At 40.5% G+C, this 23,095-nt stretch overlaps 1 pseudogene; it reads right to left on the bottom strand.

Moving 5' to 3' along the window:
- Positions 1 to 20,054: 20,054 nt before the first annotated feature.
- On the bottom strand, positions 20,055 to 21,700 carry LOC148116049 (vacuolar protein sorting-associated protein 33A pseudogene; annotated as a pseudogene).
- Between the last annotated feature and the right edge of the window lie 1,395 nt (positions 21,701 to 23,095).

The raw sequence follows: 23,095 nt of genomic DNA, 5'->3' as shown, positions 1-23,095 counted from the left end.
AAATGAAGCAATCTTAGAAGCCAAAATTCCCAAATCATGGATTGAAACAATTATCACTCTGATACCCAAAGAAGACTCAGATCTCACCCAAACCAAAAACTACAGACCTATATCACTTCTAAACGTAGACTATAAATTATTTACATCAATTATGGCCCAGAGAATGAAGAAAATTATCGTGAATTACATCCATCCTGATCAAAATGGATTCATTCCAAACAGGCAAATTAACAAGAACACAAGAACAATAATTAATATACTGGAATATTATGAGCAAAAATCGAATGAAAAGATGGCTCTACTCTTCCTTGACACACAAAAGGCGTTCGACAATCTTAACTGGGGATTCTTAATACTGCAATTAGAAAAAATGGGAACCGGCGACAAATTTTTAAATATGATTAAAACAATATACTCAGACCAAACTGCAAAAATATGGATAAACGGAGAGACAACAGACCAATTTAAAATATCTAAGGGAGTGAGACAAGGATGTCCCCTCTCTCCTATATTATATATATTAGCATTGGAACCACTGTTGAATGAAATTAGGAACGACAATGAAATAAAAGGATTAAGAACAAAAAACCAGGAGTATAAATTACAAGCATTCGCAGACGATGTAGTATTCATTTTAGAACGACCAAAACAATCAGGACTGAATTTACTAAGGAAGATAGAACAATATGGCGAAGTGGCAGGATTGAGAATTAATAGGCAAAAAACAAAACTACTAACCAAAAATTTGACAAAAACCCAGGAGAAAGAATTGGAAGAGACATTAGGAATACAAACAACAACAAAAATAAAATATCTAGGAATCTGGCTCACCAATAAGATATCATCCCTCAAAGAAGACAATTACATCAAATTGGCCAAACAAATCCAGAAGGACTTAGAGGTATGGAGTAAATTGAAATTATCACTACTAGGCAAAATCGCTTCAATTAAAATGACAATTCTACCAAAAATACTATATCTATTTAGAACAATACCGATAAACCCAGGAAAATCATACTTCAAAGACCTTGACAAAATGATATTAAAGTATTTATGGCAAGGAAAAAGAGCCAGGATTAAATTGAAACACCTGCAGGACACTAAAGAAAGGGGTGGCCTGGGACTACCAGATTGGCAAACCTATTACACTGCAACAGCTTTAACTTGGATTAAGGATTGGATGACACTCAAAGATAAAAGAACACTAGCACTAGAAGGATTTGACTTGTCAAAAGGCTGGCACGCATTTCTATGGGAGGAAAAGCCCAGACAACATGAACACTTCAGGAGACATTATATCAGAGGAGCACTGGCAAAAATTTGGACTGAAATAAGGAGAAAACACTACGACAAAATCCCAAGATGGCTATCAACCATGGAGGCCCAAATCTACCCGAACACAATGGACACAGACAGGATGAAAACCTATGACGAATTGTTGAACACAGAGGGAGATATGAAAACAAGAGAGGAACTGAGACAACAGGGCACGGATATTGATTGGTGGCCGTATTTACAGATAAAATCAAGATATAAAAGTGATATGGAAAAATTTGGAATCCAAAAAGAAAGAAATGAATTAGATAAAATTATAATGCAATCAGATGACAAATTAATAACTAAAATATATAATTATCTATTAAAATACAAATTGGAAGAAGAAGTGGTGAAGGAAAATATGATTATTTGGGCCAAAATTTTTGGATATAATATTAACCTAGAGAATTGGGAAAAAATATGGAAAGTAAATACTAAGCTGACAATGTCCGTGCCCTACAAAGAAAATACGTACAAGATGTTTTATAGGTGGCATCTCCCCCCTGCACGGTTGGCAAGGATGTTTCCCAATACTAATCAGAACTGTTGGAAGTGTAAAATACAGAAGGGCACCATGACCTGTGGTGGTCATGCCCCAAAGTCAAAAAATTTTGGAAAACAATTCAAAGTCAGCTGGAAGAAATTACCGCCCAAAAAGTACCCCTCAGACCAGAAACTTATCTTTTAGGTATACTGACAAAGGACTATAAAAAAGAGACACAATACTTGATAATACACATCCTAACTGCAGCTAGAATCGTCTTCGCACAAATGTGGAAATTGGAAAACACGCCACCAGAAGAAAAAATAATACAAAAAATTATGGAATGTGCAGAAATGGACAAATTGACCAAAGAAATACAAGGAAAAGAAGATACAGACTTTTACTTAATTTGGCAAGAATGGTACAAATGGTTAGACAAAAAAGACACGAAATAAGAGATTACCACCCAATAATACAAAATAAGGAAATAAAAGGAAATATCGTTATATAAACATTGATACAAGATGAAAGATAATATATATAGATATATTGATATATAATTACCGAAGTAGCTCTACTTTCAAAGTTCAAGTTATGTGACTTGATTTCATTGTATAGTTAGTTTATGTCTAGTTTGTTTTAACGTTTATGTCTATATGTGTATGTTTGTTTACAATAAAAAAATTAATTAAAAAAAAAGAATTTAAACCGGAGCTGTTCCTATTAGGAATAATAGAACCAAAAATAAAGAAAAAATTGCAATATATAATACTACACATATTAACGGCAGCTAGGATTACCCTTGCACAATGGTGGAAACAGATTAACATACCATCAGAGGAAATAGTGATTAGAAAAATTCTTGAATGCACAGAAATGGATAAACTGACTGTGGAAATAAAGGAAAGAGAATATTCGGATTACTATAAAGTGTGGAATAAGATGTACGAGTGGCTAGAAAACAGAAACCAAAATAAGAAATAGGAAATTTAATTTAATATTGATTAAATAAAAGCCAAGAGCTACTAACTATTGTTAATGTTAAATCACTGACTATGTAAATAAGTATAATGTAAACATATGTATCTAGTGTGGTTATAAGAGTTATCAAAGTTGTTATAAAAGATAGAAAGATAGAGTAGAAGAGTTGAATATAAAAGCAGAATATACATGCCGATCCAGAAGGCTGTAAAAATAGTGGGGGGAAGGGAGGGGAGGAAAAGGTGTCCTTAGGGTTGAACCTGCCACTCCTCTGAGCTACCTCAGTTGTGAAGAAACCCAGCTATGGGGGAACGGCTACTGCTCAATTTAGTTTCCTTGCTCCCTCCCTCCCTTCCTCCGTCCAGCCCTCTGGGGAACCAGAAGAGAATTGAAGGGAAAATCCTCACCCACCTTGAATGCCTGTAGTTAGAGTGTGACCTCTGATGGTTGACAGTGGAAAGAAATCTGTTTTCTTAAAGGAGGGAAAATTCCTCTATTCTTTGATACCTTCTAGTGTTCAGTATATCCTACTACTTGTGGAATCAGGTGTAGGACCCAAAGCAAGCCATGAACTCCTACTGCAGTGTTTATTAGCTTGAGCTGGTGGGACTCACTCAAATAATATTGAGACGGGCCCCATACAACAAAGAGATGCGCTCCTATGTATGCATCTCAAAATGGCAGGAGAGACTAATGCATAGGTAACAAATATATTCATATCTAAAGGATGCCAAGTTATTATAAGTAAGTGAGCTCAGCTTCCTTCTTCTATCTGTTTTCCTTCAGGAGGGGAGGGAGGGACAAAGGCAAAAAAGCAATCAAGCAACAAAAGAGGGAAGAAAACATAAATCTAAAGTCTCCCCCTTTTTGACCTCAAGAAGGTCAACCTATGTATCTATTCCTGTCCTGGGAGAAGGTGTGAAGAGGGTCATCATGTAAAGCCACCATCTAGCTTATATATTTTGCCATGGCACAATTAGCCAATGTAGCAGTTCTCCTTCATTAACTTGGGTTACAGGTCTTGTGTGATTTCACCAAGATTTACCCTAAATCAGCTATATGCAAGCCAATGCAGTCTATTTGCAGACAGGATTGAAAACTTTTTAGAGGATCTTGGGAGGTTCGTGGCTACCCAGCATGATGACATTCACAAGACAAGAGGTCAATCTGGATTGGGATTCTGGCTTGTGAAGGAAGGCACATCTCAGATTTTGCCTAGTTCTCAGGCTGTCAAGAAAAAAGCCAAGTCATGTTTATGCCCAAAGCAATTTGTTTGTGGCTATTATCTCTGAGTTTTTATGTTATTTTTTTTAAATAGACTCTATGTTCTTGAAGACCAGCTATCATGAGTGCATGATATGGGAGAGGATGGTGATGTCAAAGAAGATCAGGCACAACTGGGGGAAAACCCATCAGCCAAAGGTTTATATATTTATCTCTAGAGCAGGATTTTTAAATCTCAGCATCTTTTAGAGATTTCAACTCCATGCTGGCTGAAAAAGTCTGGGAGTTGGTCCTCACCTTCCTAAAGTTGCTGAGTTTGAGAAAGACTAGACTAGATGGTCTCCAAGATCCCTCCCAGGTCTTGCAATCTGTGATTTCCCCAAGGAAGATGTTTCCAAATGATTCTTGAGAAAAATATAAGGGAGAGGGGAAAAAAATATAAGAGAGAAAATATAAGAGAAAAATATAAGGGAGAGGGGAAAAAAACCTTGTTGTCTTTTCAACAAATCCGTGACAAAACCTCCCGTTTTAAAACTGAATTAGTTGTGGGATAGGGGAGGCTATTTAGATAAAATTAGGCTGAAAGAATCCCTCACAGAAGACAAAAAGATGCAAGCCACATTTATACATTATCGGGGGCTTTATGTGGATTGTGCAGTCCTCTCCTCCAACTGCAATCATTGAATAAACTATGCCTAAGTGAATGGGGTTTCAATAAATCAATCAATCAGAATAGAGCAGGAAGGGACCTTGGAGGTCTTCTAGTCCAACCCCCTGCTCAAGCAGGAGACCCTATACCCGTGATGGTGAACCTATGGCACGTGTGCCACTGGTGGCACGTGGAGCCATATCTGTGGGCACGTGAGCGTTACCCTAGCTCAGCTCCAGTGTGCATGCGCATGCCAGCCAGCTGATTTTCGGGCCTTTGGGCCCACCGGAAATCGGGAAACAGGCTGTTTCTGGCTTCTGGGGGGTTGGGGAAGGCTGTTTTTGCCCTCCCCAGGCTCCTAGAAAGCCTCTGGAGGCTGGGGAGGGCAAAAAACACGCCTACTGGGCCCACCATGCCATTGCGGGCCAAAAGCAGTGGGAGCGCAGGGGGATCGCGCATGCATGCACGGAGGGCGGGGCATTGAATTATGGGTGTGGGCATGCGTGCGCTCCACCCCCCGCACTCCAACCCCCCACTTTTGGCACACGACAGCAAAAAGGTTAGCCATCACTGCCCTCTACCATTTCAGATAGGTGGCTGTCGTGTCTCCAGTGATGAAGCACCTACAACTTCCACTGATTAATTGTCCTAATTAGGAAGTTTCTCCTTAACTCCAGGTTGCTTCTCTCCTTGATCAGTTTCCATCCATTGTTTCTTGTCTTGCCTTCTGGTGCTTTGGAAAATAAGTTGAGCCCCTCTTCTTTGTGGCAACCTCTCAGATACTGGAATACTGCTATCGTATCCCTCCCCCCGGTCCTTTTTTCTCTAGACTGGTCATGCCCAAATCCTGCAACCGTTTTCACATGTTTTAGTCTCCAGGCCTTCAATCATCTTAGTTGCTCTTCTCTGCACTTTCCCCAAAGTTTTCAACATCTTTTTTTTCGTAATGAGGTGACAAAAATGAAAAAGGGAAAAATCCAACCTAAAATTAAAGAGAAATTTCCTGACAATTGAAACAATCATCCAGTGGAACAGTTTGTCTTCAGAAGTTGTGGATGCTCCAACATTGGAGGATTTTAAGAAGAGTTTGGACACCCAGTTGCCTGAAATAGGGTCTCCTGTTGAGCAGGGGGTTGGACTAGAAGACCTCCAAGATCCCTCCCAAGTGTTATTCTGTTATTCTGCCTCCAGTGGCTGAGGAGACATTTCCATTTCCTAAAAGAAAACCTTACACGTTTATTCAAAAAGGAGTTGTAAATTATAAGTGCTTTCAACCAATGCCAAAAATATTAATACTAAAACTGTTTTCTATTTCAGCTGTTTTCTATAAGCTCTTTATCCACACTATTTCCTTTAATGTCCAATTTTACTGCATCTTCCTTTTATCTGTTTTTAGTTTCTGTTTCCTGTTTTCCTTCTCTCAAGATTTTTTTTTTTTTTTAAATTGATTTATATGCCACCCTTCTCCGGAGACTCAGGGAGGCTTACAATGCGTTAAGCAAAATCTTGAATTTTCCCTCCATTTTTCAAAATATTTTTAAAATATTCTTTCATTTTTTTCCTATTCTGGGCTGCATCTGATCAGAGTTTCCTGAAAAAGAGATTTCCCCCTTCAACTCCTCCAGTTCTGAGTGAAGACCAAAGCCCCGCCCCTCTCTCTCCCTAGTGGCTGCCTCTGTTCTTGGCCTGTCCCTGTCATCATGGCAACCCAGCAGCAGCCAATCAAATAGGAGGGAAGAGACAATGGTTGCCTGGTAGCTCAGCCACCAATCAGCCTTGGGGAGAAGAAGTTCAGTAAACAAAGACAAAGTGGGGGAGGGGCAGAACATTTCAAATAAGGATAAAATTAAAAAGCTTTCAGTGTGAAGTGAAAGAGGCAAAAACTCCCAGAAATGCAGAGGGAGGGGAGGCTGAAGTCCTGGAAGTCCCCCCACCTAGAAATGACTGCCCTGAAGAGATTCTCCTCCACTGGAGGCTCTTGGGCAAGTGGGAGCAGCAGCTGCCCAGAAGAGGACAGCCATAGGGTCTTCAGGGGCCATGAGGGACCCCAGGATGCCCCTTCCTCAGAGCCCCAGAGGGTCCCTCCAGGGAGACCCCCCTCACTTTCTCCTCCTGAGCAATGCTGGGTCCCCCTTTGGAGACAAAGGCCCTGCATGGCTTCCCTCAAAGAGGAGCCTTTCCTGGAAACACAGAAAGACAAACCAAAGCTTCACAAACCCACATTGGCTTCCTCCCCTTAAAATGCAACTCCAAAGCCCATAAGTCACATTAGTCTCTTCCCAGAATGTGGGGGTGAAGGGTTCACACAGATCCCCAACTCCTTCCTGGGACTTTTCTATGAGCAACAGGAAGAGTCTGGTCTTTGCTTTCGCCCCTCAGTGCCCAATGTGTGGAAGAGACTGGCAGTGGAACATGGGTCCCCCTTCCCTCCCTTTCTTCCTTACATGGGGTGAAAGGCATCCTTTATTTCTCTCTCTCTCTCATTTTCTGTGCATTGGAGTCATACTTATTTTTAACTATGCAAAGTCCTGATGACTAATTTTTAACTTTTCTATTACACTATTGCATCAGACATTTTGTGTTGGTGTCCTTCAGCATTAACTTTCAAAATAATTACACTTTGGTTTTAACTCAGTAGGAAACTATCTCAGTTCAGTGACATGTTCAGTGGCATTAAATAGTCCCCGGGGTTTTCTCTTTAAACACAATGCCAACAAATATCCAATTTCTTTTTCTTCAGCCACAGGTGCCGTGTATTCCCTCGGGGGCCAATTTCAAGGATGGAGCTTTTAAATCTCTCAATTAATGGTGACTAATTCAATTCTATCTCTACCCTATAATTCTGAACCTGATGGGAATTATTTCCCTTTCATTTCTCTCCAGAGAAATGCCCAACAAACTCTGAATCCAAGAACTAGTTGAATTAGCTGGGGATCTCTCATGAGAAGGAAAATTATTATTCTCAAAGTTTTATCTCTGCTCTTTGGCCGAGTCCTCCAGGGGAGACTTTGGGCAGAGACAGATGGAGTCAGCTGCAGTTCACTTCTCACATTGACCTGCAAGGCCCTAAATAGAAATGTTTCCTGGTGGAGAACTTGGCTTTAGGCAAAAAGTGTCACTGGATGATTTTATCTAACTAACGATCAGGGCTGTCTGTCTTCCTTCACATCAAAGTGTTTTATCCTGGGGAAAATATTTGCTTGCCAGAGTCCCCCTCTCCCCATCAAAAGAGCCCTTTTTTCCATCTCCTTCCCCCAAATATGACCTCTGTCTTCAGGGGTACAAACCTCTCCTTATGCCCCCACAAAGCTCTTTTTCTGGTAAAGAAGTATTGGGGAATCTTCCAGATGTGGTGACACCTTTCCCTCTGGCTGGAAGCCTCCCATCCTTTGCTCTTGCCCCAACAGGACCCTGCAGTGCCTGGGCCTGATCCCCGTTGCCTCCTGGAAGTGGCCACCATTTTCAATACCCTGACAAGTCCTTGTAGAAATGGAGGCTGCTTTTGAAGCCTTCCACCCTGATCATCAGGCTGTTGGGAAACTGCAGACCTCTCCTGGCTCTTGCTAGGCTTGGGAAACCAGGCACAGGTTGGTAAGGTGGCAGCTTCAGATGAGCTTCCTGAAACCTTTCCCTTCCTCCTTTGACCCCCTCCCTCCCCTAAAACCCACATTTCTTCAATAAAGAACACAAAAGAAACCTGGGAGAGACAAACTTGTTCATCTTTCACCCCCACCCACCCAATTAGATGCTAAAACTAAACTCCCCACCTCTATCCTCAAATCTCTGTCCCGTGAAAATACAGCATGCCTGAGACAGAATAAGAGAGTTGGGAGGAACTTCTGAGGTCTTCTAGTCTAACCCCCTGCTCAAGCAGGCAACCCTATCATTTACCATCTCAGACAAATGGTTGTCCAATCTCTTTGTAAAACTCCCCAGCGTTGGAGCACCCATAACTTCTGGAGGCAAATCCTTCCCCTGATTAATTGTTCTCACTGCCAGGACATTTCTCCTTAGTTTTAGGTTGGTTCAAAGTTACTTTGAGAGTCAAAGAGAAAAGGAAAGAAGCAAGCAAAGAAAAATTTTGTTCTGTGTTGACAATGCTGACTTTGAGTTCAGTGTTGCTCAACTGCCCCACCGCATGTGAGGAGGCCTCTCCCTCAGAAGAGAGGTTTCTGACCACACCTAAGGCTGCCCTCACTGGATGGGTTGAGGGCTCTGCCTGCCTTCCTCTTTTCCTGCATGCCCTCCCTTCCCTTGACAGGAAGGGACATCCACCTCTTGCAGCCCTCCTGGCCTTCTAGGACTTTTGCTTTATCACCCTCCCTGCAGCCTTCATGAGTATTTGAAATTCATGGTCAAAATTGGAGCTTTCCTGCTGCTTCTACACAGACCAACCTGCCCGAGCTTAGCAAGTTGGGGTCCACTTGGCTGGTCTTGCAAGACTGAAGCCAGACTCAGGAAGGTCAGAGCCTCAGCCAGTTGTGTATGAAAGTTATCAGAAAGACCATAGGTGAAAGGGTTTTTCAGAAGAGGTTTGCCATTGCCTCTTTCCTAGGGAATTGGAGATTGGCCGGCCCAGGTTCACCCAGCTGGCTTTGTGCCCAAGGGAGGACTAGAATTCATGGTCTCCTTGTTAACTATCCTGAAGTCTTGACCCATAGACAGGCTCTGATCATAGCTGTAAAACCCACTTAACCTGGTCACTTCACCAATGGCTGCATTCACTCTTGCAACTTTTAACCGTGGTTTATTTTCTGAGGTTGAATCTGTTGGCCAATGGGTTAGCAAATTATGTATATTAATTCAGCAGGGACTAGCTGACCAATCATTTATAACAGAAATAAGCTGGAGACACTTTTCTTCCTGGAGTAAAGGCCACATTCACACAACATACTTCACCAGGCTGAGGAAATGTTATTGCAGCCACCTTGGGATAAAAGACAGCTTTAGCTGCAACCTCCTGAAAGCCTATAATAAACCATGGATGACCACAGCCATCCCCTTCTCCACTTCTCTGGGGGAGGTTTCCTCCCCTCTGGGCACAACTAGGCTTCAGTGAGACATGGCAGTAACATAATGGACGGGAGAAGCCATGTTACACATCAATTCCAATTCCAGACAATTCACACTTCACAGAGAACAACTGGAACCTGGAGCTACTAGCAGGCACTGAGAGAGGACTCTACAGTAGGACAATGCCCTACCTGTCAGTGACTACATCAGCTTCAACTGCAATAATACACGAGCACACAATAAATGAGGACCCAGATTGTGGGGGCAATAAGCTGACTTTGTATAAAATACAAAAGTATGAAGGCTATTGCTTAACGCATTGTAAGCCGCCCTGAGTCTCCGGAGAAGGGCGGCATATAAATTAAAGCAAAATAAAAAAAAAATACAAACTTAAGGTAAACCACTCCAAACTCGATTGCAGAAAATATGACTTCAGCAACAGAGTGGTCAATGCCTGGAATGCTCTACCTGACTCTGTGGTTTCTCCCCCAAATCCCCAAAACTTTAACCTTAGACTGTCTACTGTTGACCTCACCCCATTCCTAAGAAGTCTCTAAGGGGCGTGCATGAGCATACCAGGGGGGGTACCGTCCCTGTCCTAATATTCCTTTTTACTTACTCTTTTCATGTATTCAAACTATGTTTATACTTTTACCTGTTATCGTCCCTGTCCTAATGTTCCCTTTTATTCGTATCCTTATCCTGTATTCATAATCATGTCTATACTTACATCTGTAATCTTATGCGTGTTTGACAAATAAATAATAAAATAAAATAAAATAAAATAAAATAAAATAAAATAAAATAAAATAAAATAAAATAAAATAAAATAAAATAAAATAAAAGAGCCTTGGTGGCACAGCAGACTAAAGTGCTGTTAAGTAACACCAGCTGCCTGCAATTACTGCAAGTTCAAATCCCACCAGGCTCAAGGTTGACTCAGCCTTCCATCCTTCTGAGGTAGGTAAAATGAGGACCCGGACTGTGGGGGCAATAAGCTGACTTTGTATAAAAAAAGAACACCGCTTAGGGGGCCTAAAAACCCTACTAAGCAGGTATATACAAAAGTATGAAGGCTATTGCTTAACGCATTGCAAGCCGCCCTGAGTCTCAGGAGAAGGGCGGCATATAAATCAAACCAATAAATAAACAATAAATAAAATAAAATAAAATAAAATAAAATAAAATAAAATAAAATAAAATAAAATAAAATAAAATAAAATAAAATAAAATAAAATAAAATAAAATCAAATCAAATCAAATCAAATCAAATCAAATCAAATCAAATCAAATCAAATCATAAAATAAAATAAAATAAAATAAAATAAAATAAAATAAAATAATAAAATAAAATAAAATAAAATAAAATTTCAAATAATGTACCTGGTATATTGGTCATCCTGTCCTCCTCATTGTAAGGATGGACCTTCCTATTCCATTTGCTTCTCACTCAACCCCCTTCCCACATTTCTCCCTTCTAGGCCCAGCTGTAATATTAACATTCCCCCTCCAGGTAAGAAACATGATCCATCAACAATTGACCAAGATTAACCAGAACACAAGAAATCCAAACTGGCCCTTTGAAGCACTTGGAGGTCTTCTGGGGTGGAGTTTCAAATAAAGACTCAGAGGTGAGAATGTCAGGGGAGTTACACCAAGTGCATCTACAAAACCAGAGGAACTTCCACCAGGTCCTAATAAACCAACTACTGGGTGGTTGTGGCAAGAAATCAGGTTACATCATCCACCACACTTTGGGTGTTGCCACCATCTCAGCTGCAGACCTCACAGCACAAGGTGGTTGTTATGAAACCATGAAACTTAAAAAATGTAAAGGCTCTCAGTGTGGAAGAGACAACACAGAAAGTGAAAAGGAAACTAAAATAAAAACTTCTATCCATTGTTCTATAACCATCTCTCTATTAGCCAATGATGCTGTCAACAGGACAACCCTTTCTTGTCTCTTAGTCTGCTCTCATGCAAACATTGATATTTCTAGAAAAAATGGCAAATTAAATTTCTCTTCAGTTATAGGAATTCAAAAATAAAGCTCCAATTTGGGATTCATATATGGAAATCCCATTGAAAAGAAAACCCCAATCTCTTAACATTAAGTTGGGTTCAAGGATAATGATTGCTTCCATGGCGTTAGAGCACAGGCAGCACTAGAGTTAAGTGGCACCAATGTAGAGTGGCACCAAACTCCTCAGCAGTCTCTGGAGGGAAAAGACCACACTGAAGGACAGCAGAAGTCACTTTTCTGGCTGTTGAGGTCTCTTGATGCAGCATCACTTTCTGGACATGTCCTAACAGGAAGGACTCTGGACACTACACAACACTGCCCCAAGAGTTCGATCTGTAATTTTTCACTAATATGTTTTTCTCCACCTGCCCCTCATCAGATGGAAGAGGTTCAGGATCTCAAAAGAACAAGTTCCTTCTCATTGTAATTATTTTCTGACAGGCCTTGATATCTCTTCTCCTCCCTCTCCAGTGACTGCCTTTGGTGTAAACATCACATTGAAGCAACATGGAAGGGATCTTGTATTAAAAAAGGATAAATGCCACAGGTTATGCTTTTTGTGGCCCAAGTTACAGGACAGGCAGGAGCTGTGATCTTCAGTGTAGTTTCTCTCTCTTCCAGGTGAATCTTGGTTTGTCTCTATTTGAATCAGGAAAGCCATTGGAGATTCCATCCTGTGTCACTACTTCCAATTCTTCTAATTGTTCTTTAGAAACGGGAAGGAGATTGATTCAGCCCCATGAATTATGGACCTCCTGCTTCTGCTCCTGCTTCTGATGCTGCTGGTGCCCCAGTCAGTCTCTGAGAAACTTAGAAAGAAATGCCCACTGAATTTGGACCACCAGGATGGAGAAAAGCCATGGAGCTATTATAGGCCAGGAGATCTTCTCATTGGCATAGTCATCTCTGCATCAGCAATAACACACACAACATTACCTTTCAACGTGGCTCCTTCTAGTCAGATTCGGTTGTAAGTGATTCACTGTGATGGAGTTTCATTCCCTCCATTTGCAAGTCTAACAACTTTTTTATTATTTATTTTTTTATTTAATCAAGCATGTATTAGATAACAGATATAAGTACAGACATAATTATGAATACATGAGATGGATACAAATACAAGGGAACATTAGGACATGGATGGTAGGCACACTGGTGCGCTTATGTATGCTCCTTAAAGACCTCTTAGGAATGTGGGGTGAGGTCAACAGTAGACAGTCTAAGGTTAAAGTTTTGGGGGCTTGGGGAAGAAACAACAAAATCAGGTAGTGCATTCCAGGCATTAACAACTCTGTTGCTGAAGTCATATTTTCTGCAATCGAGTTTGGAGTGGTTTACCTTAAGTTTGTATCTATTCTTTGCTCGTGTATTGTTGTGGTTGAAGCTGAAGTAGTCATTGACAGGTAGGACATTGTAGCAGATAATTTTATGTACTATGCTTAGGTCAGAATGAAGGTGGTGTAGTTCTAAGTTGTCTAACCCCCAAATTTCAAGTCTGGTGGAATAAGGTATTAGAAGAATAGAATAGAATAACAGAGTTGGAAGGGACCTTGGAGGTCTTCTAGTCCAACCCCCTGCCCAGGCAGGAAACCCTACACCACTTCAGACAAATGGTTATCCAACATCTTCTTAAAAATTTCCAGTGTTGGAGCATTCACAACTTCTGCAGGCAAGATGTTCCACTTATTAATTGTTCTAACTGTCAGGAAATTTCTCCTTAGTTCCAAGTTCTATTGCGAGCAGAGGAGTGGAAGACTCTTCTCATGAAATATCTCTGGACTCTCTCAATTGTATTAATGTCCGATATGCAGTGCGGGTTCCAGACAGATGAGCTGTATTTGAGAATTGGTCTAGCAAATGTTTTGTATGCTCTAGTTAGTAGTACGATATTACAGAGAAGAAGCTACGCAAGATTAGGTTAACAACTCTTAATGCCTTTTTGGCAATGCTGTTACAGTGAGCTCTGGCACTTAGATCATTGGAGATAAGTATTGCAAGGTCTGTGGCAGAGTCAGGGTCGTCTACGAGGTCGTATCTGCCCAGCTTGTATTTAGTGTTTTGATTTTTTTTTTGCCAATATGTAAGACAGAACATTTGTTGGTTGAGATTTGGAGTTGCCAATTGTTTGACCATTCTGACAGACAGTCAAGGACTTTTTGTAGGGTAGCAATATTGTTGGTGGCGTTGAATAGTTTTACATCATCTTTTTTTTCTTCTTCTTATTTTAGTTACTCTTATATTGCAGGACCTGACTAATTTCTTGAATCCTTTTGATTTCCTGGCCTCTCACTTTTGTCTTATTTTCTAGGAGAGGCTCAAATCCAAATTATGAGGAAAATAAAAACTGAAAGAAATCCACATTATTTTCCTCTTCAATCCTCAGTTCATGATTTGAATACAAAGTTTTCTTGAAAGTAGTGATTTTTGTGCTTCCCTCTGGCCATGTCATTTCTATATTTTTATAACTGTAGATTGATACTCAATCCCTTATTTTTTAGGAAAAGAGGATGACATGTTTTAGAACAGCTTTTCTGAATCACTTCTTAAAAATCCTCTTCCATGTATTCTGTTTTTGTCTTAATGACTGAAATATTCTGCAACTTGGTTACTGGGCTGATGAAAATTAGTTCTGCTACAAATAATACTATATTCTTAATTTTAGTCCTTTTGGAGAACTATTTCTATCCTGTCTTCTGAACATTCACAATATCAAAAAAAGTGATGGGTGACTATCATTTGTCTCTGATTTGGATCGATATTGACTTAAGTCTCAGTTAGCTTGTGGAGGAAAAGGGGATTAAATAGAGAAAGAGTGTTTAATTTTTGCTAATTATTGATGATCCTAATATTAACATCATTTTACACTAGTTTACCTAATGACAAGAAAAGGATATTATGCACGGTTTTCAATATTGAAGTGGTTAACGAAAATCTCCGACACCTGCACAATCACACCCTTGGCTACAACTTCTATGACAACTATGATAACACCCTCGGCACTTCAGATGCCTTGCTGGACATGCTGTCTACTGGAGAAGCCAATGTTCCCAACTACAGCTGTGGAAGGAAGGACAACCTTTTGGTGATTGTTGATGGAGCTGACAGAGACATCTCCATCCAGATGTCAACATTAGTTGGCCCCTACAAAGTTGCCCAGGTTTGTGTTTGTGTTTCTCTATCTGGTAAAGCAAATGGGTTGTTGGTGTGTGTCTGAGTGAATGAGAGATCCAACCATTTCATCTCTATGGAATTCAAACTCTGCTTTTCACCATGGCATTTTCAGTGGCATGACTCAGGATTGGGATAACAGTGGGGAGGGAGCAAAGTTGAAAACAGAAATACTTCCTCATGACACCATCCTCATTGCTTTGAGGGCTTCTGTTGCATGATTGTGAAGGTGAGGAGAGGCTCTGTGTTCACTCAAAGGGTCTCCTATACAATAGGAAGGTGTAGCCCCAATTGAAAACTCACATTTTTCCCATGATATTAGCCAATGATATTCTCAGACATGAATTAACCATTTTATAAAAGAATTATAAATATGTAATTCTACAAGATGGCAATTTTAGTTCCCATATATAAAAAAGAGAAGAAAATGGACTCTGCAATTCCAGGCCCATTTATTTAACAGGTGTAACTAAAATCTATGTTAGCTTCCCCTTGAATAGAGTTGAGAGTAGGTAGATGAAAAGTGCATTTCTCGTAGAAGAACCAGCAGTCTTAAGCAGATGTGGTCCACTATTGACAATTCTTTTGTCTTGAAACATCACACCATCTAAAAAATATCAGTCAGAGGAAAGAATGGTTTCCTGCCTTTATAGCATTTGACAGAGTAAACAAAGAAATATTATGGAAGAAAGTGATTGCCCTTAAAATGGAACTCAGAATGTTGACCCTGCTCAAAGCCCTTTCTACAAGCTACAGACAACAATTAATCAAACAATAAACTATAAGGAAGTATTGACATTACCTAAAATTGAACAAGCAAAGTGGAAAGGAGCCAAGGAAATGAAATCCACGGGTGAACATAACGTGTTCACATCTATGGCTTGGCCACAGGGTAGCAAAGCTGTAGGATGCAAGAAGAAAGTACTACCCAACAATGAGGTCCAATATAAAGCAAGGTTAGTGGCACAAGGTTTTTCACAGATGAAAAATGTGCACTATGACGAAGTATTCACGCCAACTGTAAAGAGTGAAAGCATAAGGCTGGCACTAACGTTAGCAGCGGCACATGGCCATAAAACTTGGCATTTTGACATAACCACTGCATTCCTCAATGCAGAATTAGTTCAAGCACCAGGGTATGAAAGTAAAAGGCCTAACATGGTATATAAATTGAACAAGGCCATTTATGGGCTGAAGCAGTCAGCCAGGAATTGAATATATGTTTAGATAAGGCATTGAAGGGTCTTGGGTTCAAGAGTTGCAAGGCTGATGGTTACATATACACTGGAAAGTTACAAGGTGGGGATCGTCAACTATTAGCATTTGTGGATGATCTTTGTTTCATTGCAAATGATGTATCACAGGTAAAAGAATTTGCTAATAAGTTGGAGAAGAAATTTGAACTAAAGAATTTGGGAGAAATACAAAATTATCTCGATGTAGAGATACAAAAAATTGAGAAAGGTGGTTATGTTTGCAGTCAAAAAAGAAAAATTGAACAGTTGTTGGAGAGATATAACATGAAAGATGGTAATACTACTCCAACACCTATGAGCATGGATTTTCATAACAGTTTGGGTGAGGACGAAAGTGAAGCCTGTGATCAAGAGATATATCAGCCAGCAATAGGGAGCCTGTTATATCTGTCACAGTGGTCCAGACCAGACATAGCTTGTGGAGTAAGCATTTTGAGTCGCTGTAATGCTGCACCAACGCAATTGCATTGGATGGGTGTAAAAAGGGTTCTCAGGTATTTGAACGGAACTGTGAATTTGGATCTTCAAATACAGGTCTCTGAAGAATTAAAATTGAAATGCTATGTTGTACCTTTCTCTACAAACATGGAGTTGGGGTTTTTCTTTCTTGAGTTTTGAACGGAGGCACACCTGACAGGTAGTGATTATGCAAACGATGTAAAAACCAGAAATCCAATTCTGGGATTGTTGTATTGTTTGGAGGGGCTTTAATTGGATGGAAATCCAGGAAGCAAACAACTGTTTCCATTTCTACTGCAACAGGCAGAATTTATTGCTTTGTCTGAACTCTGTTCAGAAGTAACGTGGTATATGCAGCTGTTACAGGATTTAAATGTAAAGGTAAATGAAGTTATAATGGTATATAAAAATAATGCTGCCTGCATTAAAAAAGCAACAGGTGACAGAGTAAAGAGTAGAAGCAAGCATGTGGACATTAAATATTGGAATGTCAGGGAAGCCATTAAATGTAAATTAATTCCCTTGCTTCACTGTTCTTCAGAGGACAATTTGGTGTACATAATGACCACGCCATTGGGTGGAGTGCACCATGGAAAGAATATTAAGTTAATTGGATTAATGTCTTTTCCAGTAATGAAGGAAGGAGTGTCAGATTATTCATGAACTGGCAGAGACATGGTAACAAAGTCAGCCAATGGGAGCTGAGACAGACTGGAGCCAGGGCGTGTCTTAGTCTGCAGCTTCTGAGTCTGTGCATAGAAACGAAATTAAAACCAGTCTGAACTAGTCTGCTCTGCTGAAATGAAACTAACTGTTCTCTCCTGCTTGTGTTTGACTTGTAACTGCTACAAAGTTGGAAGAAATCTGCTGTTGGTATTGTAAATTTACTTCATGTATTATTATGTATATAAAGAAGTTAATAAATCCTGCTGCATCAGTTTACCTGTGTGTCAGAGATGGTATTCAACAGGTTCTGAACAGTTCTGGAAAATCAGTAGTGGAAATTTTGAGTAGTTCAAAGAAGCGGTAAATACCACCTCTGACCGGCCCCGCCCCATGTATTCTCTGCCTCCCGAGTCCCAGCTGATTGGAAGGAAATGGGGATTTTGCAGTAACCTTCCCCTGGAGTGGGGAGGGAATTCAGATTTTACAGTATCCTTCCCTTGCCACGCCCACTAAGCCATGCCCACCAAGCCATGCCACATCCACCAAGCCACACCCAGAGAACTGGTAGTAAAAATTTTTGAAACCCACGACTCCTGTGTGTGCTTTCTGGATTTAATTTCTGCAACAAATTCTGACAACTTTTAGAGAAATGATCTATTGGGATCCTAATATTAAATCAATATATTTCCTGTGTAATCAGAATCCAACAATTATATATAATATGCTGCTTTTTTGGAGGAAATTAGTTCAATTGAGCTTCTCTTATGTGGTCTGATTGTGGTAGATTTGGGGATGATTTTAAAAAAACTATTTTTATTCTTAATGCTTATTCCATTTTACTTATTTTTTTAAAAAAATCTACTTTTTTCAGATCAGTAATAAAATTACTTCAGATGATCTGAGTGATAAAAGTCAATTCCCCTTTTCCCATTCGATGCTCCCCAAAGAAACAGTCCAATACCCAGGAATTGTCCAACTGCTCCTTCATTTTGGATGGACCCTGATTGGTCTCTTTGCTTCGGACACAGAGAAGGGAGAGAATTTCATGAGGACTTTTACTCCTATGCTTGTCAGGAATAGAATTTGTGTTGTTATATCACAACAATTCTCAGCGACTGGAAATTCAGTAGCCCTCAGGGATGCCATCTTTAAGTGGAAACAAGTTAATGTCTTTGTTCACTTCATAGGATTTGATTCCATTTTTGACAGAATTCTTCCTTTCCATTTAACGCTCAGGCGTTTGCCAGGACCCATTGAAGGGAAAGTCTGGATCATGACAACGCTTGGAGTGTATGTAATGAAAAAGCAGAGGCTTCTCAAGTATGTCCATAGTATTTGGACCTTTTCTCTTCAGTGGAAAAAGAGTTGGAACGATGATGATGCCTATAAAACATATTTCTTTGTGGAACGTGAATTTCAAGTTGAGTATTTTCACTGTTCTGTTTCAAAACACATATTTTCTATCAAAGGCCGGAGAAGATGCACCCAGAAAGTACCACTGGAGACACAAGAGGAAAAGAATAGGATGTGGATCCCAAATGAGGGCTATACTTACAGTGTCCTTAAGATTCTGGCCCATGCCTTAAAAACTGCATCCAAACCCCAGAGGAGAAGGGAGAAGGGAGAAGAGAGGCTGGGGACTCCAAGGCTGCAACCATGGAAGGTATGGGGTCCCATCAAGGATCCATCAAACTAAATTCCTTTTCAGGGTCTTTGGGGCTCTCAGAGCTTGTTTGTTTAACATCTTAAGCTTCTGAACAACATCTGATACTTATTGGAAGAGCATTGCATCTTCCCTTCTACAACCATTTTCTATATTCAAAAAAATATTCCTAGACTCCATCTGATTTTCAGCTCCTGTAAACTGAAATGGCTCTTTTCCTTGTCTTTCCTCAAGGCTAAAAGAGGTTCCTCTGATCTCTTCCTTGCCTTCTTTGTTTTTGCTTAAAGCTGATGAATATATATATATTCATATTTGGCTGAAAAATGCCTGCGTTGGCGTCTTTATAACATTTATCTTCTCAGATTTCAAAGGTATTATTCCAGCACTTTTTTAAACATGCTTGTTTGTTTGCAACTGAATGAGGTTTGATTAAACAGTAGCCTCTTCTCCCACTATTCACAATAATGTTCAGTGCAAATGAGTTTGGTTCAATATTTTTAATTTAATTAATAAAATAAAAATAAATATTGGGGGCTTGTAAGCATTTCAGGAGGTATTCATGGGGGAAAAAAGAGAGCAGGATTTTTCAAAATTGGCAGCAAAACAGTATTTCCAGGATTGAAACCTGCTAGAAACAAATCAAGGAAGCGAATTCCATGAAAATAGGATTGGGGTAGAGCTGTATAACCTAAGGGGGAGATTCTGTTACAGATTTGCAGACTTTCAAGCTTTAGAATATCAGCCCAAGAGGGAAAGTGGCTAGATTACAATCCACCAACATGATGAACTGCCTGGAGAGAAAAATGAAGAATATCAGTGGACCGAAGTAAGAAAACCAAGCTAACTACAGAATGGGAAGGAGGAGGAAATATTAGGAAAAAACGTCCTGAAAGATTGTGGAATATACACTAAGGAAGAAGGGATTTAGAAACCGTAAGAAAAAGTCCGGGAGTGACCATTGTGAATGACGCAAGGGAGCAAACCAAAATGCAGATTGCCAGGCTGAGCTTTCCTTCTTGATCCATATTTTTTTAGAAAGCAGCTGAGAAACTGTCTTCCTTTTCAATTGGCAAGTCCTCTCTTCCGAAGGCATCCGTTTCTCGCGAGTCTCGCGGTCCCATCTCAATCGAGTCCTGCTCGGTCTGTCCTTCCTAAAAGGGTGGGGGCTCCAGCTTCTCCATCAGGGACTTGATCCAGCTTGTTCCATTAATCAGTTTGGTGGTGGCGATGACGTATTCAGTGCCCCCGTCTTCCATCTGAGAGAGGAACAGGAGGGCTGCGATTTTGGCGTAGGTCATGCCTCTCAGAAAGAAGACGAGAGTGACATGGTTTTCTCCATGCTGGTGCTTTTTCTGAAGCCCGGTTGGCAGCTACTGCCTCTCTTCAAAATTGGACCAGGAAGTATTTTTAAGATTTCTTCAACCTGGCCGGACAAGCAACTGTGCCAGGCGAATGCTTAGAGGCACATAACCACTGTAGACGTAAGAGATATTATTTGGGTTCTGCTCTTTGATGTTGTCCATACACAGATGCAAAGTTTTCCAGATGGTTGGGTAGTTGTTCCGACTGCCCAGCCGGGGCTTCAAAAGTCCAGCCTTTTCTAGGCTATTCAAGGTCAGCTGTTGACCTTATCGGTATCTATCCCAGACATATAATTCTTGCTCCACGGTTAAATTATCGAAGAAGTCTTCAGAGGTGGTGATGTCTTTCACGAGCTCCGCGATGGAGGTATGGTTCCCCAAAGAGCTTCTGGCAGCCTGCATGTGCAGCAGCTGTGAGACAAACTGCTTGATCTCCCCCACGGTTTTGGCGTGGTGCCTTTCCTCAAAAGCAGCTGAAATGATTTTGGCTTTCTTGCTCAAGACGCTGCCCACAGCATTGAGGTTCTTGTTGCAGATCTCCGTGTACAGCTTTTCCGCGGAGTTCAGCTGCAGCTTCTTGGCCTCAGTGGGGAGCTCCTTCACAGCCTCCCCCTGCTTCTTGGGTTAAATTTTTCAGGGGGAAGTTTTATGTAGGTGTTCTGAATTCTATATATTTCATCAATTAGGCCCTCATAAGTCAGTTGGGTAGCCAGAGGAGAGACCAAATCCACGTTGTGATCCAGCAGCAGAAGGGTATCGAAGACGGGCAGGATTGTGTTCTGGATCCCCGAAAAGTCCCTTTTCATGCGGACCATCATGTTTGCCACATGCCATGCGCACTCTCCTTTTCCAAAGATGAGTGGGATGGTTCCGTAGAGAGCCTGGAGCATCATGAGTCCTTTCACAGCATGGTAGAGGCAGGTCTGGTCATTTTCTAGGTAACACTTCTTAAAGGCGTTTTCTGACTCCATGGACAAGAGGTCGCTGTCAAAGGGAATGAGGAGGTCCAGGCTGCATTCCTCTCGGTGAATAAAACAGTGCAACACACCCAGTTCTTTGAGGCGCTGTTTGCACAACAAACTGCGACGCGGCACAAACAAGATGTAGAAATCCCGCTGCGGACAGCAGATTTTGTCTTCACTGAGCACATTGTCTGCAATTATGTTCATGAATTCTAACCTGGGCCTGACAAAGAAAATAATGTTCTAGACATTAGCCGGTGGAAGGTGACCCCCTTTGAGGGTGAACATTTTCTCCACCTCATGTTCCTTCAGAAGAGAATATTGCACAATCAATCCAAAGGGCCCAGTAACATACTCATCCCACATAATGGCCTTGGATCTGGTGCATTTGTCGAGGAAGGCGCGCAGCTTCCTCCGCCTGGCTTCCCGCAGCACAGTCAACGGGACGTGGCCCGAGCTGAGGTGAGCCACCATGGCTGCTGCGCTGAACTCAAAGCTGATGAATATTTTTCTGCAATGTCTTCTCTAAGTGTGTTTTCTACAAGAGGACATGAAATGATTCCACTGGATCATTAATAGCATTATCGCCAAATTAATAATAGGGATATTATCATATCATTAAAAGATTACTGCTACTTTATTATAATAAGTAACCATTATCTATATAAAACAATGTGAGAAAAATCACAAAGATACAGTCATCTATCGAGTACTAGATGCTAAAAATTAGTTCATTTCCAAATGGATTTTACTTATGCACTTCTCTCTATCACAAAATCATATTTTTATTTTCTGGAAGCTGGAATTTTTTTTAAGGAGATCAAAATAACTTTGTATAAGCATTATTATAATATTTGCATCACAAAAACATGATTTATCTATTTCTTTTATCAATGAAAATACACTTGTTCATAATTTCCAATTTTATCATTAAGATTAAAATTTATTTGAATACAAGTTTTAAGACAGTTGTATCCATTTAATTATCATGCCATCCAGCAATCAATTAACTAGATCCCCATTCATCACATCATGAATCATTTTGTTAATTCTTTGCTGAAAACAAGTTCTACCACCAGCATTCACACAATCCATTAAGGAAGTGGGATAGGTAGGAATTAGTTTGGAGGACCAGAGAAAGAGATGCAGGGAAGGATCAGATAAGATGGTGGGGGAGGATGAAGCAGCATCTGTGTTACAAGGAGAGAAAGAAATTCAGAGAAGGTCCTCCCAAATGTTTAGACTGTAAAAAGAGATGGTGAAAGATTTGTATTTTCATACTTGCAAGATTCTGTTAATATTGTCTTGCAGTAAAATAGAATTAGTTCATCTGGTCATTTTCCTGTCTTAGTCTTGCAACTTCCTTCTTAACAAATCCTTGCTTTCTGATAATCACCCTCTTGTTTCCAAAGAGTTTATGAATGCTCTTAATATTTGGGGGTTTTCTTCAATTGATTTATGACCTTTCCTAAAATGTTTCTTGTAATTGACAATTTTTGCCAATTATATCTTCTCACTATACTTTTTGTCAATATACTGTATGATTGAGAATTACAGTCAGGTCCATAAATATTGGGACATGATGAGGGAGCAAGACATCGAGTTCATGCAGGGGGCTTTCAAGATCTCAAGGTGTGTGAACACCAGGCCCGGGCCATGCAATCTGATGACCAGCCACCTCCAGCCACAACAGGAGGCTGAGTAATAACATCCACCACCACAGCCAGCCCCTCAGCCAGTGTAATGGCAGCAGTGGCTATGGCTGGTCCAGCACCAGGAGTTGCTTCCTGTATCACCCCTTCTGCAGGGATAGCCCCAGGGAGGAGGACACCCACAAGACACAACAGCTGGGTGTGAAGTTTAACAGGA

Source organism: Pantherophis guttatus, chromosome 2, assembly GCF_059756535.1.
Source record: "Pantherophis guttatus breed Tessera chromosome 2, ASM5975653v1, whole genome shotgun sequence".
In the NCBI taxonomy this organism is placed as follows: Eukaryota; Metazoa; Chordata; class Lepidosauria; order Squamata; family Colubridae; genus Pantherophis; species Pantherophis guttatus.
The sequence above is the reverse complement of the archived record's forward strand: the minus strand, read 5'-3'. Positions and strand labels throughout refer to the sequence as shown.